At 38.8% G+C, this 12,433-nt stretch overlaps 1 protein-coding gene across 1 annotated transcript in view; it reads right to left on the bottom strand.

The window, feature by feature from the left end:
- Window positions 1-12,218, bottom strand: part of cntfr (ciliary neurotrophic factor receptor) — a 204,909-nt gene extending 192,691 nt beyond the window's left edge. Inside the window, exon 1 of the mRNA XM_055209097.2 lies at window positions 11,985-12,218. The gene's annotated coding sequence lies outside the window, so the exon portion shown is untranslated. The remainder of the gene's footprint in view (window positions 1-11,984) is intronic.
- Window positions 12,219-12,433: the final 215 nt, after the last annotated feature.

The following is a 12,433-nucleotide window of genomic DNA, read 5'->3' as shown; positions in this document are numbered from 1 at the left end:
AGGACTTATGCAGCGTTCACACCAGCCGTGGTAGCATTGATTTCAATGTTAAGTCAATGTAAAGACGCGTTTACGCGAATGAGGCATTTACGGTAGATGCGAATCCGGCTCATTCGTGCGACTAGTTTTACGAATGACGCGAATTGAGCGTTGTCGCGGGAAACGCGCAAGTTGAAAAAATGAAGCTCCTCCCATTATGCGAATTTCCATGTGAATGTCTCGAATGACTAGAATTTCTAAAATGAAGCGAGTCAACTCAAAATGTTCAAGCGTCCAACTACGTGCAATAAAAAGGACATGGAGAAAGAAGAATATGCAAGATGCATTTTATTGACTAGTGATAAACTACTACGATATCTCTGAAAAACTCTCAAGGTCTTGAAAAAACAACATTTATTGAACTTTTGCTTTTAAAGATTTGTTGATACAGGCGTTTTTTCTTCATAACCATTTTTTAAGATTGTCTTTGTTGTTTATGTCCTTTCCTCGTGCCATCTATTGTCTGTTCAGGAGGAGAGTAAAGTATTCAATGTTTGCCTTCCATTCTTGCTTGGTCTCATGCCTTAATGAAACATGCAGGGTTGCCAGATCTGCATATCGAAACCCAAATACCAAAGTACCAAAACCAATACATGTTTGTATAAACTACTTAAATAACACAACATTATATTATAACTAAGGCCTAATCCTGGATTAATCTAAACCCTGTCTGGGCAACTGACCCCAGGTGTCATATAAATATGTCTCCTTGTGCTGACCATACACAAAAATAGTGATTTAACTGTGACATTTTAGTAATGAATCAATTACAATCTTTACAATCAACATTTCTGTACGTGTTTATTTACTGACCTTAGTCACAAAGCATGGTGGGATTGCCTCCAGCACCAGAGATACTTGCAGTGATGACACTGAATTTGGCTTAAAGAGAGATATTAAAATCCAACATGAAACAACTGCCTGGAACAGCCTGCACATCTGGGGCCTCGTTTATAAAGCATGCATATGCACAGATTTGATCGTAAAATCCACGACAAAGTACATATTTATCAAAACCGTCTTAGATGTGGAAAAGTGCTTAGCGCCATGTCAGGGTCTGAGCAGACCTACGCACTTTTGCTTGCCCGATTGCAGCAGGTTTTTGGAAATATAAGCCATTCTTGCTGCTCGAAAAGGGTTTAAACATTGACAAACTCTCTTTTTTATGTCTACGGCATTAATTAGGCATCTTTTAAAGGAGAAGATCTGCAAATGCAAGTTAATTTGCGAATTTATAGATTTCAAATCTGAAAGATAGGGGAATGCGTGTTTTCTGTGCGCACATTCGTTTTATGAATCACACAAACGCATTTTTGATAATTGATCAAATATGAAATTAAAACTCTTGCTGCAGCTTACTAAGATTTGGAACACAACCTAAATGCAAGTGTCACCTTTACTGTAATTAATGACCTTGTCGCAGTGAATTGTGTGTATTGAATGAATTATAATCAACATTTCTGTAATTTTGGATACGTTTATTTATTGACATCATTGCAAAGCAGGAGCGTGTCTACGATGCCTCAAAATGCTGCTCAGAAAGACGGCTTACAGTACTTGGTTTTGGAACAGAGCCTAAATGCAAGTTTCACCTTTACAAATCAGCTACCACTGGGACATCAGCACAGGGACTGAAAATATTTATTTATTTATTTTTACAAAAGAGAGTTTTTTTTTACTTAATTAGTCTAATCAGCTTTGCCATTATAATGTGCATGTGTTGAATATGCAGTTGATTAACTGAGAGACTAAGGCGTTGAGTGGGCAAAAATCAACTGCTTACCAATTATGTGATTTTTCAAATGTAGCTTGGTAAGTAAGCTTGTCATGTTTACAGCGCAAACCAGGGTGCCACACAGGGCATCTCAAAAATTAAAAGGTTTTGAGGCAAAAATCCAGTAGCACTGCTTTTGTATGCTGGCATTTCAACCTCCAGCTCAAAACATTTTTGTGGAAAACACAATGGCTTACACTGATTTTAAGGCAACCAGGTAAGTTATCTTATTAAGTTGAACCAACAACTGTTTTTTTACAGTGTAGCTTTGGATAAATGCATCTGTGGAATGCATAATTAAAAAATATATATTTATAAAAAAGTATCAGATCTTGCCCACAGCCCTATCTATTTGTGTATGAATAACAGCACATTTATCTGATGACAAAGACTAATGCTTCAACAATTTGTTAAAATTTCCTTTTTACATGGTTTAAATTTTTGCTGTCATCTCTCACATTTTCTCAGGTAAATTATACGCCACTATATTTTCCACAACACTTCATGCCTAAGTTGTCAAAGCACTTAAATTACACGTGTTATAATGCAGTCTTGTCAACCGTTTCATTTTCAGCAACCATTAGCACATTTGTTCCCCGCTATCTTGCTGTTTTGCCAGTTAATCAGAATGTCTCATTATTTCGGAAAGGTATAAAAAGGACAAGTGCAGATTTTGCGGGACAGCTATAAATTTAGTCTCAGTTTCTCTCCGGCACCTGTGATAACATTTGTCAAAACCTGCTTATTTCAGAAACGGGAATCACGGAGGAAAACTATTTACAGAATAAGAGTTATGATTTGTGTCGTAATTAATGAAGGTCTTAAAGAAACTCGCTCCCTATGGAGTGAGCGTGGAATAATTATGACTACAGAGACAAAGTTAAAGGAGAAAAGCAGATTAACCACTCCTAATCATACTGCCCTATTTCATTACAGTGATTAGGATGAGATGAAACAGTACATAACTATTTGTTTCGTGTAATAAGAATGAGAAATAAGATCTTAGCAACAACGGCCAACTATGTTCTCAGAACCGTGCAGTTCAAGAAAAGAGTACAAGAATGTATGCATTTTCTAACTGTAACACCTGCTTTGTAATGAATCAGAGAAAAAGCACAATTGCTTTCTGCTATTTATTTAATTTGGCATTTCTTCTTTTGGCGCCAGGCATTTACAGCATATCTGAAGCACTTAGGAAGATCTATGACTTGGATCCATTTTCCAGAATATTTCATAGTTTGTTTACTACACATACATATGAACATCCAGTCCAGTCACACGAAATTATGTACCTATAGTTTTTTTTGTGATACTGTCACGAATTCCCGCGTTTTTCACTAGATCGTATCACAAATTTCTGTTTATGTGTCATTGTCATGTAATGGTTTCTCAACTCTTTTGTCCTATTTTCTTACCATTTTCGCTTCGGTTTAGGGTTAGATTTACATAAAATGACATCCTTACCCAAACCCAACTCTAAGCCTAACGAGCCAGGCGACAATGTTTTAAAATTTAGAAAATATAAAAATAAATCTGAAAAAATAGTATAAACCAATTCTTAAAGTGACATACTAATGCAAACACCAAATCTTACACTAAACCGAAGCGAAAATGGTTCGAAAATAGGACAAAACAGTTATGTAACTAATACGTGACAATGACACATAAACAGAAATTGCATGATAAAAAAATTACATGACTATAGGTACATAATTTTGTGAGTCTGGGTAGGGACATCACATATACACTCAACTAAAGGATTATTAGGAACACCTGTTTAATTTCTCATTAATGCAATTATCTAATCAACAAATCACATGGCAGTTGCTTCAATGCATTAAGCCCCAACCGGGTACCACTCATCTTCACTACAGAATAGGAAAAAGAGGCTACAATTTGCACGAGCTCACCAAAATTGGAAAGTTGAAGACTGGAAGACTGTTCCCTGGTCTGATGAATCTCGATTTCTGTTGAGACATTCAGATGGTAGAGTCAGAATTTGGCATAAACAGAATGAGAACATGGATCCATCATGCTGTGTGACCACTGTGCAGGCTGGTGGTGGTGGTGTAATGGTGTGGGGGATGTTTTCTTGGCACACTTTAGGCCCCTTAGTGCCACTTGGGCATTGTTAAATGCCACAGCCTACCTGAGCATTGTTTCTGACCATGTCCATCCCTTTATGACCACCATGTACCCATCCTCTGATGGCTACTTCCAGCAGGATAATGCACCATGTCACAAAGCTCGAATCATTACAAATTGGTTTCTTGAATATGACAATGCGTTCACTGTACTAAAATTGCCCCCACAGTCACCAGATCTTAACCCAATAGGGCATCTTTGGGATGTGGTGGAACGGGAGCTGCGTGCCCTGGATGTGCATCCCACAAATCTCCATCAACTGCAAGATGCTATCCTATCAACATGGGCCAACATTTCTAAAGAATGCTTTTAGTACCTTTTTGAATCAATGCCAGGTAGAATTAAGGCAGTTCTGAAGGCGAAAGGGGGTCAAACACAGTATTAGTATGGTGTTCATAATAATCCTTTAGGTGAGTGTATGCGGCATGTACTGTTACAATATGCTAGATTCCAGTATGGACTGGTAAGCTGCACAGAGTTTTTACCTGCACTTTCTGTTACCTCTCGCAGGTAATTATTGGACAAGATTATTGCATCTTATTGTAATGCATGAAATGATGTTCAAAATTTCTTATTTTTTTACTTCATTCAGTTTCTTACTTGACTCATTTTCAGTGTATACAAAGTATTTACAAATGAAATAAAATGAATATGTAATTAAAAATACTTGGCAAGTAATTTATGTTGACAAAGTGTATTTTCGGTTAAAATAGACCTTCCATTTTTAGTGTAAATCCATGAATCTATTAGATAAGACCCCTAATGAGCAAACAGCGGGGTGTCCTCATTCTGAAAATATCGTCAGCCTGATGATGTCAGCATGCACAGCGTGACACTTCACTGTAATCAGAGTCCAATTATTTCTTTAAATACCACAAAGGAAGATTCAACTTAATTTGCACTTAATCTGTTGATGCGATATGGTTATTGTTGTTCATTAAGTGGACCACCTGGACACCAAACGTGTTAAGCGACGTTCTTACATTATACGCATACCGTCAGCCACATATATTTTTCTATAAAAAAATTTATTGGATTGTTTTTATTTTGTGCTAAAGCCCAGAAGTCAAATCCATCTACTTTAGAGCATTTGGGATTTACTGGAACTACAAATTACATGATTATGCTGAAAATATTATGCAGTTTCCTCTTAAAGCTGTTTCCCCTCTGGTCTACTTACAGATATGCTTTCTTCCAAATCCTTGTAAGCTGCCTACACAGAGGCAGCATTTTAAAGTCTGTGTGGACCGGAAGTTGCAACTGACTTTGCTTTAGTAATATGGGGTATTTCTGAGTGAAAGGAAATATTGAAAATTAGAGGGTTTTTTTTCAAAAGGTAAATAGGGTACGTTTTGATTTCATGTGGATAAGCAAGCTACCAATTTGAATGGTTTAATTGTGCAAACTTGGATACCTAATTTTAAGGTTGTATAATTACAGAATCCAAAGATTTTCCTTAAAGGGATTTTGATCAAGCTTAGTGAGAAAAATAATATAAAGATGGTGGATGGCTTAAAATAAATTATAATATTTATTATATACAGAAGCTATATTGGATTCTATATAGGAGTTTGATTCTTGTTAACAATGTACAGCGTTCCAAATTGTTTACTTTTGGGATACTGAACTGTTTAGGATCTTAAACAATGTTGGTAAATGTGGATATTAGTGTTATAATTAATACGCCTGACATCAGACAGTTGACATTATTTTAGTTTAAAACATGTTAATTTTTGACAGAGGAAGCCGTGAGCTCTGAAAACTCAGAGGCATTTCTTAAAAAAAAAAAAATTAAATTGGATTCCTCATCTCATGACCCATTCAAGCAGCCTGTGCAATTTCCAAGGCAGCCACCACTATTAAGCCACATTAATGAAAGTATTTCTCTTGAAGGAATCAGATCCTGCGTAGAGGCAATAACAGCTGGAGGCAGCAGGGAGTGGAGCTAATTCAGTATGCTTAGTGAAAACAATCGTATCACACCCAGACTGCTAGGATTACAGGCCAGACGGAGTCCACCTGCAGGGCTTCACAGCACTGTCAATAATGCTACCATTTTCAATTAAAAGCCTTTTAAATGCTCTAAATCTAATCATGCTTGCAAGGTGACAATACAAGTTAACTTGGCATGCAAAGAATGAAAAAGAAAAGAAGCGATTATGTTAAATGGATATTACAATATTTTGCCGGCTGGGAGCTTGCAGACTGAATAGATGCATAGACTTATACAATATTAAACACCATTTTCTTGCCATTACAACAGCATAATAGTAATGCTCATTGTTAAGATATATGGTTGAACTTAAACTGCAGTTATAAAAATGCAATTCGCTAAGGAAACTACTGTATAAAGTGCAGTGTTTTGGAAAGGTGGTTTGTCTGACCAAAATCTTTTGTAACAAATTATAACATCTAAATTATATGTTCGCAATATTATGATTTTGTTTTGCTGGAAACTCAATCAATGAAATATGAAGTTGTAACTGTATCGTCCGCCATCCATCCACACCAACGTTTTTGACCAATTTTCAAAACCGCACCCGCCCGTCATCCGCTGATTGGGCAATGCGCTGCTGATGACAGCCGCAAGTCTAGAAAGCTCTCAGAATATCAGCAGTGAACTCAGTCTCCGATCGGCGCACAGGGACAAAAATAAATAAATAGCCTAAATTAAAGCACAAATAACATAGCCTGCACTGGTGTCATCCTGATTTACCACTTTGTAAAACTTATTCCGGGCAACACTTTTCTGACCTTCTATTTCCTTTGTTTTTAATTCACCTTTTTTTAAAGTTTGTCACATACCTCATTCACCGGCGTTGCCATCTCTGATAATAACAAGCGGTCGATTTGCATAAACTGACTAGACAAATTACTGCTTGATGAAAATTTGACTATTGTGCTCGATTTTATGGATGTAGGTATAACAATATTTAACAATGTATACATTTTTTATTTGATTGGTGAACTGCCTGCCACCCGCCCGAATTTAATTAAAATATTATTTTTCGTCACGTCATCCGCCCGATCCGCGGTTTATCTGCAGAGTCCGCAGCTGTAACCTGTGGCTGTGATTTAAGTACTAAGCTGTTGTAAAATGAATACAAACACACCTGGGATGGCACATCAATCGCGTTTAATCCCCTGTCTCCTAAAGCATGTTGTTCACTTCATACATAAAGTTGACTATACTATCAATAAGTTATGAAAGCGGCTGTACATACTCATAAGATTGACCAGACAGCGTTTGTAGGACATTTAGGACCAAGGTGCAACAAATGCTGCCTATCCAGGGACTCTCAACCTTGAATATGTGCCAGGTTTTACTGTAGCCCATGCAGGGGCATAAACAGAGAAATGTAGTCTGGCATTTCCCCCAGTCCAGTCTAGTCACAGGCCAAATGGGGAATGCTAATGCAATTAATGTTTCCCAGTCAACACAATGCCTCTCCCTCCTCCAAATTCTCCAGCCCTTTTTTCCTTTGCTGGCAATCAAATATAGTGTCACTAATGAGACAGACGCACTAGAAAAAGCAATGGGGATGGAGGGAAATTGGGTAAATAACTCTGCCCCAGAGCGACGCACACGCTAAGACGAAGAGGTCCTTCTGTGATGGCTCTTTAAGAGAAGGGGGCTGGCCACTCTGACGGCATGATTTATTTATTCATTTCCCTTTCTCGTTTAATGGAAATATAAAAGCCTGCATTGATTAGAGTTTAAGGATCAGCAGTTAATAGATTAAAAGCTTGCATCGTGGCCAGAGGAAAGCTCCAGCATTTTTCTAGGTTGGACTTTGCTTGGAGGTATTCGGTGGTTGTTATTTAGTATTTTACTACGTACTGCACTCCTAAAAATAAAGGTGCTTTACGATGCCATACAAGAACCATTTTGGCTAATGATTGCGTAGTTGTCTTGTACTTTGCTTTATGCTGTGATATATTATTGCACCCTGACCTTGACATATATCTTTACCATAAATGTCTACAGATGTTAAAACATTGGAAATGGTTGATAAATGATACCCTTACAACAACCTATGTCTCCAAACTTATTTGCTTTTCTGAAACACTTTTTTTGGCATTCAGCCTGTAAATATTTTCCAAATGCCATCTTGTCAAGACCCATCTATGGTTTCTAGCAGGAATGACTTAAGAAGTCTCTTTAAATATGAGCTAAATGTTTGATTTGAAGAATATGCGGTCAAGGAACTGGAATTACAACTATCCCTTCAGAGTCAATTAACAGGAAGGGTACCATTAGGGAAGGATTTACTGTAAGATTATGGTAATATGGGTTAGTTATGATTCAGATGACCTGATTAGGCTTGGATGGTGAATGACATTTCATGGTTAATAGATTTTATGCAGTCCAATGATTAATTTACTTCAAGAGGAAACAAATCTGGAAGAGGCGGAGAACCACATCGTGAGGTTTATTCAGAATAGCAAAGGTACTTCCATCAATCAGTATATGGTGTAAATGAACAAATGCATGGTTGGATTTACAATCGCTACATGTGGTTATCTCATTAAATGAAAGAATTCATGCAATGTGTAGATGAATCCTTCTACAGCACATATAATTTCCATATCCGAGCAGAAGCAGTAAATCTTAAAGGGAGCAGCAAGGTGCAAAGACACACTGAAGCAGTGCAAGTAATCTGTATGCGTATAATACAGCGTTTTATTTAGGGCAGTGCTCAAACATTCTGTTAACATTTGTTCTTAACCTGCAACATATAGTATTACTCCATGCATTAATTGTTTTGTGGATATTTTCCATCTATTTGTGATTCTTGTGAATTTCAGATTCAAGTTTCAATCTCCCATTGACCGTAGTAGAATGTTCAGAACAGAAATTGGTGCACTGCCATTTCCTTCAGATAATGCAAATATTGCCTATATTGTTGACTGACACAAAACATAGACAAAACTTGTTGGATTTATATTATGTAATATTTCATGTTAAAAACATATACAAAAACATCATATACAAAAACATATACTTCAAATTTTAAATTCTGAATAAATGATTTAAGTACTAAGCTGTTGTAAATCACACCTGTGACGGCACATCATTAACGTTTAATCCCCCGTGTCCTAAAGCATGTTGTTCACTTCATACATAAAGTTGACTATACCATCAATAAGTTATGAAAGAGGCTGCATATACTCGCAAGATTGACCAGACAGTGTTTGTAGGACATTTAAGACCAAGGTGCAACAAATGCTGCCAATCCAGGGACTCTCAACCTTGAATATGTGCCAGGTTTTGCTGTAGCCCATGCAGGGGCATACACAAAGAAATGTAGTCTGGCATTTCCCCCAGTCCAGTCTAGTCAAAGGCCAAATGGGCAGTGGCGTGTTTACCATTTTGGGGGCCCTAAGCAAAGTCCAAGGACCATGCCACAACATTGCCAACAAGGTTTTAATTTGAATTGCACAACAGTAATATAGAGTATATAGAATAGACATTTATGAACCAGGTTTATTTTATTTTGATATGCTTAACAGTAAAACATTGCTGTAATTATGCAGCTGGTTGCCAGTAACTTACTGTAGAAGATAAAGACTGAAAATGTTTCGTGTTCATTTAACTTTGAACAAACTGTTGCCAGTAAATATCATTAATGTCAAATCTACAGTAAGTTACTGGCAGCTAGTTGCCAGTAATACCCATTAATACTGTAATTTCTACAGAAAGACAAAAAAATCTTGGGTTAAAAAAATCAAGGGCTTGGTTTTACTGTAAGCCAGTGGTTCCCAAACTTTTTCCACCTTGCCTCCCTTTTGTACAAAAAATATTTTCAAGAACCTCTCAGATATATCCTTTGCTTGTCTATGTGAATGTTAAATTTATCCATTCTCGATCTCCATAGACTCGTGTGGAATCAGAATGGTGACTCTTCTTCTTGCATTTAAATGTAGTTTATTGAAAATTAATTTTAAGCGGAGCTATTCACTGACTTAAACTTAAAAATCAAATAGCAGCAACATCACATTATTTAGCTCAGTGAAGGATTAAATTGAGAGTCAAGTCGCTCATCTTGAAAACTGCTATTTACCGCTTCAGTATCACAAACAGACAAATGCAATGACTAATAAATCAATGAAATCAATCATAAACGTGCCGCGCATCACAGCAGCAGGATGTATCTGTTTTATTGCTCCGTTCATATTTTGACTCAAGACATTCCTGGCTCTGAAAATGAGATCGGTAGCATGGAGTGGGAAGCGTTTTCCTGGCAGATTCCTCAAACACCAGCTTCTAATTTGCAGAATTTGTGTATGTTAGGGAGGAGAACGTCCTCGGCCCCCGTTGTCTGTGATCAGGCTGCGTTCTGACATCTGTTTAAGGATGTTTATCCAAGGGGTAAGTATGTTAAGGGAAATATTATGCTGGTTTTATTTTACATTGTTTTCTGTTTGAATCACAAACACGGCTCCGAGGCAGGACGGTGAGATGAAGAACGCGCACATGGGGTCTCGATCGCACCCGAGAGGAGTCCCCGCAGCGATTCCAGTGCATGCACAACCTTCACCACATCCCGCTCCCTGAGACCTTTAAATGCCGATAGGCGAGCGTTAATTCAATTAAGCCTGACGGAGCGTGTGCCCTCCTTTTACTACTTTAAATGAGCCTGTGATTTGTATTTACTCGCTGTGCACGAGAGCTCCCGGAGCAGCGCGTGTTCTTCTCTCTTTTCCCCCATTTGTGTGGATAAGCTAAACTCAAACCAGGTGCCAGCAACAGGCTGCTCGGATGTCAGCCCCTTCAGCGAGGGGTTTTACGAATCGAAAAGCAACAGAGAGAGCAAAGAAAAGTAGGTGTCCGGTCTTTTAATAAGGCATGAAACAGGGAGTCATTAAGGGACTGTCAACCCCACCAGAGTTAAGCTGACCCCCCTGTGAGGAGGGCAGAGACTTTCAAACTAAAAAGAGAGAGAGAGGTTTACCCCCACAGCATGTCTCCGTTTTACAGATGAAAAGTTTTAGCCCACCAATAAACTGACATTACATCCCAGTAGGTCAGAAAGCTTTGCAGGTTTGCCAAATGCTTACATTGGTGAATCTCATAAAACCTGTTGCAAGAATGACTTTGGGTCATCTTTCTTTTTTGACATTTAAGCAAATTTATGTAAAATCCCATTTATGTTTTAAAAAGTTTACTACATGCATTACAGTAACAATTGCTGTATTACTGTAATGAATATCACCTTCAGAAAGTTAAACATCCAGATGCAATAACACAATGTCACAGCGTCCAGACAGTTTTCGTGCAATTCACCCATGAAGAAAGTCAGAGAGACAAACGAAGAAAGCAAAGACAAGGAATCCAGCGAGATTCCTACAACCCCGGCAGAAGCACAAAAAGCTGGATCCCAGGCAGGAGAAGGAGGAGGAGGAGATGGGAAGATTTCCGCTAAAACCAATCAATCAGGTATTGATAATGGCTTCCATGCAGGAGTGTTGACACCGGGTCAGCTCGTCCCCTGACCCGCGCCTTCAGGGCAGCGGCTACAAAAAAGCCACGGATAACAAAAGCCGGGGCTAATTGTCTGCCCAGTGTCAGGGCTTTTCAAAGCCCCTCCACTTTCACTCAACCGCCTGCCTTTCTCTCTCTCATTCCCCCGTACCCTGATTCTCACCCCCCGTCTGTCTCTCCGGCAAGCTGGCCACTTTGTTTGCCTCCTCTTCCCGGAGGGAAGCTGCGTGGATCGCATTTCTCTCATGGTGCGCGGCTGTCTAACACGCATCCTTTTATCATGTGCAATACATGCAGCTGAGAGCCAGGGACGTTCCTGGTTACACTACACAGTGATGACACTGGTCTAATAATCCATTAGATGACATTTGCCAATCATCTGTCAATCCCAAAAGAAACAGCAAAAGAAGCTCCAATCGTTTCTCAAGTCTCCCCTACATGCACGCATCAAAGTGCACCGCACTTAGATAAATGCAACAAAATGATCCCATTTATAAATGAATGACAGTTTATCAAAAAAGAAAGAGTTATGGTACTTACTTATAAAGCGTACAGTTCCTCTTCCTGTCTTATCTTCCTCTCTTCCCTAATGTCTGTCTTGTCCTCTATAGCTGCACACAGATGTGAAAGAGAGAGTGTGTGCGCGCGTCTGTCAGAGAAGCTCCGCTACAGAAAGTTGCTGTGCTGTAGGCAAAGGCGTGTTGTGTGTGTGCGTGTGTACGTATGTGTGCGCGTCTCGGGCAAAGGCTCACACTGCACTGGCTGAAGAGAAACCAAAGCACTTTTAAACTCGCACTGGCTCCCCATGTGACCACCTCAGTGAGGAATATATTAGTGCTGCTTCCTCTGTCCACAGTGCACCCCCTAGCCACTGATACAGGAAGTGTGAGCTGCCAGAGAGACACAACGGCACATGCTAGCAGTTACCCAGAACGCTGTTAACCAAAACATAAATGAACGACAACCTGAGGAACATCTTATTGCTCAGT

Source organism: Misgurnus anguillicaudatus, chromosome 12 (genome assembly GCF_027580225.2).
Source record: "Misgurnus anguillicaudatus chromosome 12, ASM2758022v2, whole genome shotgun sequence".
In the NCBI taxonomy this organism is placed as follows: Eukaryota; Metazoa; Chordata; class Actinopteri; order Cypriniformes; family Cobitidae; genus Misgurnus; species Misgurnus anguillicaudatus.
This window is presented reverse-complemented; position numbering and strand designations above follow the sequence as displayed.